This window comes from Spinacia oleracea, chromosome 1, assembly GCF_020520425.1.
Source record: "Spinacia oleracea cultivar Varoflay chromosome 1, BTI_SOV_V1, whole genome shotgun sequence".
In the NCBI taxonomy this organism is placed as follows: Eukaryota; Viridiplantae; Streptophyta; class Magnoliopsida; order Caryophyllales; family Amaranthaceae; genus Spinacia; species Spinacia oleracea.
The window spans coordinates 99,750,920-99,756,919 of NC_079487.1; positions in this window are offsets into that span (position 1 = coordinate 99,750,920).

Sequence of the window (6,000 nt, forward strand, 5' to 3'; positions counted from 1 at the left end):
GAAAAGTAGACCTCGAAGAAATTTGAGTCGAACAACAAACTCTAGAGAATGCTCAAGATGACATTCAGGATGAAACTCAGAGATCTTTAGAAGAATCTGGTGAGAATCATGGTCAATCTAGAAATGTTACCCCGCGTAGGTCGCAAAGATATAGATCTCAACCGGAAAGGTACTTAGGTATTTTGACGAACGAGAGCTATGACGTTCTATTACTTGAAAGTGATGAACGTGCGACTTACAAACAAGCTATGACGAGCCCTAGCTTCAAGCAATGGCAAGAAGCCATGCAATCTGAATTAGACTCCATGTCTGAAAACCAAGTATGGGATTTGGTCGATTTGCCAGATGGCTACCAAGCCATTGGAAGCAAATGGGTTTTCAAACTGAAAAAGGACAAGGATGGGAAACTTGAAGTTTTCAAAGCTAGATTGGTTGCAAAAGGTTACAGGCAAGTCCACGGTATGGATTACGATGAAACTTTTTCACCAGTTGCAATGCTAAAGTCTATTCGGATAATGTTAGCAATCGCTGCATATTACGATTACGAAATATGGCAGATGGATGTCAAAACTGCTTTCTTAAACAGCGTTTTAACAGAAACTGTGTTTATGACACAGCCTGAAGGTTTTGAGGATCCAAAGAATGCTAAAAAGGTATGCAAGCTAAAGAAGTCAATCTACGGATTGAAGCAGGCATCTAGGAGCTGGAATATACGTTTTGATGAAGCAGTCAGTGACTTTGGTTTCATCAAGAACGCAGACGAATCTTGTGTATACAAGAAGGTCAGTGGGAGCAAAATTTCTTTCCTAGTATTATATGTCGACGACATATTGCTTATCGGAAATGACATTCCTATGTTGAACTCTGTCAAGATTTGGCTTGGGAAATGTTTTTCGATGAAGGATCTAGGAGAAGCACAGTACATATTAGGCATCAAGATTTACAGAGATAGATCTAAAAAGATGATTGGACTTAGTCAAAGCACTTATATCAGTAAGGTGCTTGATAGGTTCAAGATGGCAGACTCCAAGCGAGGCTACCTACCCATGTCTCATGGAATAACTCTAAGCAAGACTCAGTGCCCAAAAACACTTGATGAGCGTAGACGAATGAATGGGATTCCATATGCATCATTGATTGGTTCAATAATGTATGATATGATATGTAAACGCCCGGATGTTGCGTACGCACTCAGTGCTACGAGCAGATACCAGTCAGACCCAGGAGAGGCGCATTGGACTGCTGCCAAGAATATTCTGAAGTACCTGAAAAGGCACAAAGATGACTTCCTGGTCTATGGTGGAGATGATGAATTAATTGTTAAAGGCTATACGGACGCAAGTTTCCAAACCGACAAAGATGATTTCAGATCACAGTCTGGGTTTGTCTTCTGCCTCAACGGAGGTGCAGTAAGCTGGAAAAGTGCTAAGCAAAGCACCATTGCGGATTCTACAACTGAAGCGGAGTACATTGCTGCACATGAAGCAGCAAAGGAAGCTATATGGCTAAGAAAGTTCATAGGTGAACTTGGTGTAGTCCCCTCCATTAAAGGACCAATAGCCCTGTATTGTGATAATAACAGAGCTATTTCACAGGCAAAGGAGCCTAGACACCACCAGAGAGTCAAGCATGTACTTCGTAGATTTCACCTTCTACGAGAGTTCGTTGAAAGAAAAGAAGTCGAGATAAACAAGATTGGAACTGATGACAACATATCAGATCCATTAACTAAACCTCTGCCGCAGGCGAAGCACAACTCGCACACTGCAGCTATGGGAATCAAGCATATTGGAGAATGGCTTTGATATCCCTGTTTAATGTTTTAAAGTTTTAGAGTTTAAATCTTTGTAAAACATTATTGGTTAATCATTCACAATAAATGAAAAGAATTCATTTTTCCATTTAATTTGTGGTTTATTAAATGATGAGTCCCTTCAATTTGACGATGTATTCAAGATAGACTGTCAGGACCAGTCCTGTGACTAAGAAATGTCTATCAAGTGAACTTGAATGTCAAAGGTTGAAAATGGTCCCTAGTCGGAGTTTTCTATAAAATTGGACGCATAGAAAACGTTAGACGACTAGAATGCAAGATGACTAGTAGTTCTGTTTCTTGAACTATGTGGACATGGCAATGTCATAATCATTTGCATAGATACTTACTTTGGGAAGACTAGTATCGGACAAGACCTATGAAACTTTACTGTAAGAGATGAAAATCTGTCATAAGTAAATTTCATTAAAATTATTAGACACTAAATCCTCAATACCTGAGTGATTTGAGATTACTTGTTTGAGAACTGGTTACTTTGACGTTGACCAACCGTCGCACCGTAAAAGGAGGCTATAAAGGCAACGCTCAGGTAATCACCTATCAAACGAAGTCTAATCTCAAGATCGCAAGATTGGGATTGTCCTCCCACAAATCGGGATTAGATGCTTAAAAGTTGTACAAGGCCACTCGGAGAGCTAGAAACTGTGAAATGCATGGCCGTGCTCGGATGAATCATAGGCTATGACTATCTGTTTATTTGATCAGTTGAACTCTGAAACCGAGGAACACCTCTGGACATAATAAGGATGACAACTCTTACCTTATGTTCAAGAGCAAGCATCAAGCGACAAAGGAATTAGGAAATGTGCACTTGTCCCTAAGGACAAGTGGGAGACTGAAGGAAATAATGCCCTTGGTCCAAGTATGCATTCTATGTTAAGTCTAATAAATGCGGTTCAGTATTAATTAACAAGTTAATAATTCAGTGAGATCAAGTGAGCTGAATGCCTGACTAGAGGCCGCTTCAGTTCAAGTGGAATTAATTATATTAATCCACAGCTTACTCTTGACTGAACCCGTAGGGTCACACAAATAGTACGTAAACGGATCAAGTATTTAATGGCATTAAATACTCCATCTATGGATATTCGGAATCGACGGATCTTGGTTTCAGTGGGAGCTGAGATCGTCACATGCAAGAAATGAATACTCCGGAAACGATGATATTACCGGAAACGGAAATATGGATCGTACCGGAAATATAAATATTATCCAAGTCGTAGATGTTGCCGGAAACGGAAACATGGTACGTATCGGAAAATATTATCGGAAATGGAAATATTGCCGGAATCGGAAATATTGCCGGAAACGGAAATATTGTCAGAATCGGAAATATTATCGGAATCGGAAAATAATTCCGGAAACGGAAATATTAAATATTTGTTCGAAACGGAAATTGATTCCGGAATCGGAAATATTAAATATTGTTCGTATCGGAAATAAATTCCGGAACCGGGAATTTAATCGGAAGCGTATCGTACGAATAAACATCGGACGAGCTTGCTAGACGCAAGGCCTAGCACGAAGCTAGGCCCAACGCCTAGCAAAGCCCGCGCGCGACCAAAGCAAGCAAAGCCCAAACGCGAGAGCAAGGCCAGCAGGCGCGCGCCCCTCGTGGGCTGCGAGCACTTGCTGGGCCTGGGCTCAGCGCGCGCGCGCGCACGGCGCCCCTCGTGGGCTGCTGCGCCTGCGTGAGTGTTTGTGCTTGCGTACGAAACCTTGATCGGTTAAGATTCGTATAAGATTGATTCCCTAAGTCTACTAGATAAATTAAGTGATTGAATTTTAGATTAATTCAGATTCACTAAATCGTTTCCTAGTAGGATTCTAATATCCGATACCCATGCCCTATAAATAGGTGATCAATGCTCACAATTTATATCGAGTATTCAAGTATTCAAAGTGATTTTTGAGAGCAAAAATTCAGTCATACAATTGCCTATATGTGCTGAAAATTTTAAGTACCTTAAGGGCGATCCTAGTTGGTCAAGCTTAAGGCGGATCCGGACGTGCTGTGGACTATCTACGGAGGGACGACACTTGGAGTCCTAAAGACATGTTCTTGTTCGGTTCGGGCGCAGCTAGGGAAGGCACGCAACAAAGAGTATGCATCTAAACTATGCTAAATGATTATGTGTAAATAATATGCTTTCCTGGCTTTATGGTTTTTCCGCATGATTTATGAATTGTCATATGTATCATAACCTAACACCATGGTGAAATCTCGTTACAATGAATGATGGAGTTGCCGAAGAAGATTGAAGGCGGCCATTGTTGACTACTTTCCGCACAAGCCACGACATTGTAAGTGGTTCAAATTTTACAACAAACACCAAAACAAAGTTCGTTTGACCGGGAAAAGAACAAATACCAAAACATAGATCGGGAAATCAAAGAAATTTTTTGTAAATTTGGAAAAAAAAAACGATCAAACAACCTTGTTCGTTTGATGTTCTTCGTTCTTCAATTTTCTTGTCAATTTTCGTTCTTTAATACAAGAGAAGCTCAATTTGAGGGAGAATTTCAAGGGAGAAACAACCTTGTTCTGTTTGATGTTCTTCGTTCTTCAATTTTCTCTGAATCTCTTCGAATTTCTCTTCAAATTTCTGTTTCAATTCTTCGAATTCTCTTCGAAATTCTTCAAATTTATCTTCGAATATCTGGGCTTTGTTAAATTGATGAAATTTGTTAAATTCATTCAATTGATTTACTTTTTTGTGTGATTAAATATGATGGAATTTGGTTTGGCTTCAATGAAAAAAAAGTAGTCATGATTTGCTGGTGTGATGATGGAAGGAGGAAGGAGGAAGGAGAGAGAGAAAAGAAAAGAAAAATGGGTGGGTTAGTGGGTTAATGGGTGGGTTAATTAGATTTGTTAATGGGTGGGTTGATTATGGTTTAATTAGGGATTAGCTGAGTTAATTAGGCGTTAATTGGTCGATTATAGGTATGATGACGTCATCAAAGATATTTGTTGTATTAAGTTTTGAAATAAGGGTATTTGGTACATCAAGTATTGAAATAGGGGTATTTTATGAATTTCTGAAAGTCGAGGGGCATTTGGTGAATTTCGCCAAAACTCGGGGGTATTTCACGAAAAATCCGTTTTCTTTACCTTTCGTAAATGTAAACAATTTTTCGGAAAATAATTTTCCATTTTTCTTTGTTTATTTGGCTAATGATGGAAATAATTCTTTTAAACGTGGAAAATAACTTTCTCTAGGAAAAATTAACATTCTTTTTTAAAAGAAAAAATGTCACATTTTTTCACTCTAATTCCTTACATTTCCCTTTCTCTCTTCTAATTTACACTTCTACGTACTTTTCTTTAAAGCAAGATTAGTGTTAGTCTGAGCTTAGACTTCCACATCAGCTTTTTATTAATTTTTACGGAGTATTTATTTTCAATTTCTCATATTCTTGTCAAGACCCTTTCAAACTTAATTTTTTTTCACTTTACCCCTCATACTCATTCAGGACTTCTCAAACTTGTGAAAATATAAAAAATTAAAAATAAAGATAGAATTTATTGTTTAAACGTATTAAGTAGAGTCTTGATATTCCAAGACACTTTGCTCAGACTTTTTTCATACTCTTCCACTTAGATGGGAGTTCTTAGATTAATACTCAATAAGACTATTGATCGGACTATTGCTCAAACAACCGCTAATTTTGCTCTTATACTTTTTCTTGTAGGGAAACAAACAAGAAAAATATTTTTCCCTTATGTTTTCCCTTGAAATTTGTTTTCAATGGTATATCATTTTCCTTTGAAAATATTTTCCGATGAAACAAACGTACTGGAGTCTAAGGCCCTGTTCTTTAGATCTGAACTGAACTGAACTGAACTGAACTGAACTGAATTGAACTTAACTTAACTTATCAGAATAAATAATAAATAATAAATAATAAATAATAAATAATAAATAATAAATAATAAATAATAAATAATAAATAATAAATAATAAATAATAAATAATAAATAATAAATAATAAATAATAAATAATAAATAATAAATAATAAATAATAAATAATAAATAATAAATAATAAATAATAAATAATAAATAATAAATAATAAATAATAAATAATAAATAATAAATAATAAATAATAAATAATAAATAATAAATAATAAATAATAAATAATAAATAATAAATAATAAAT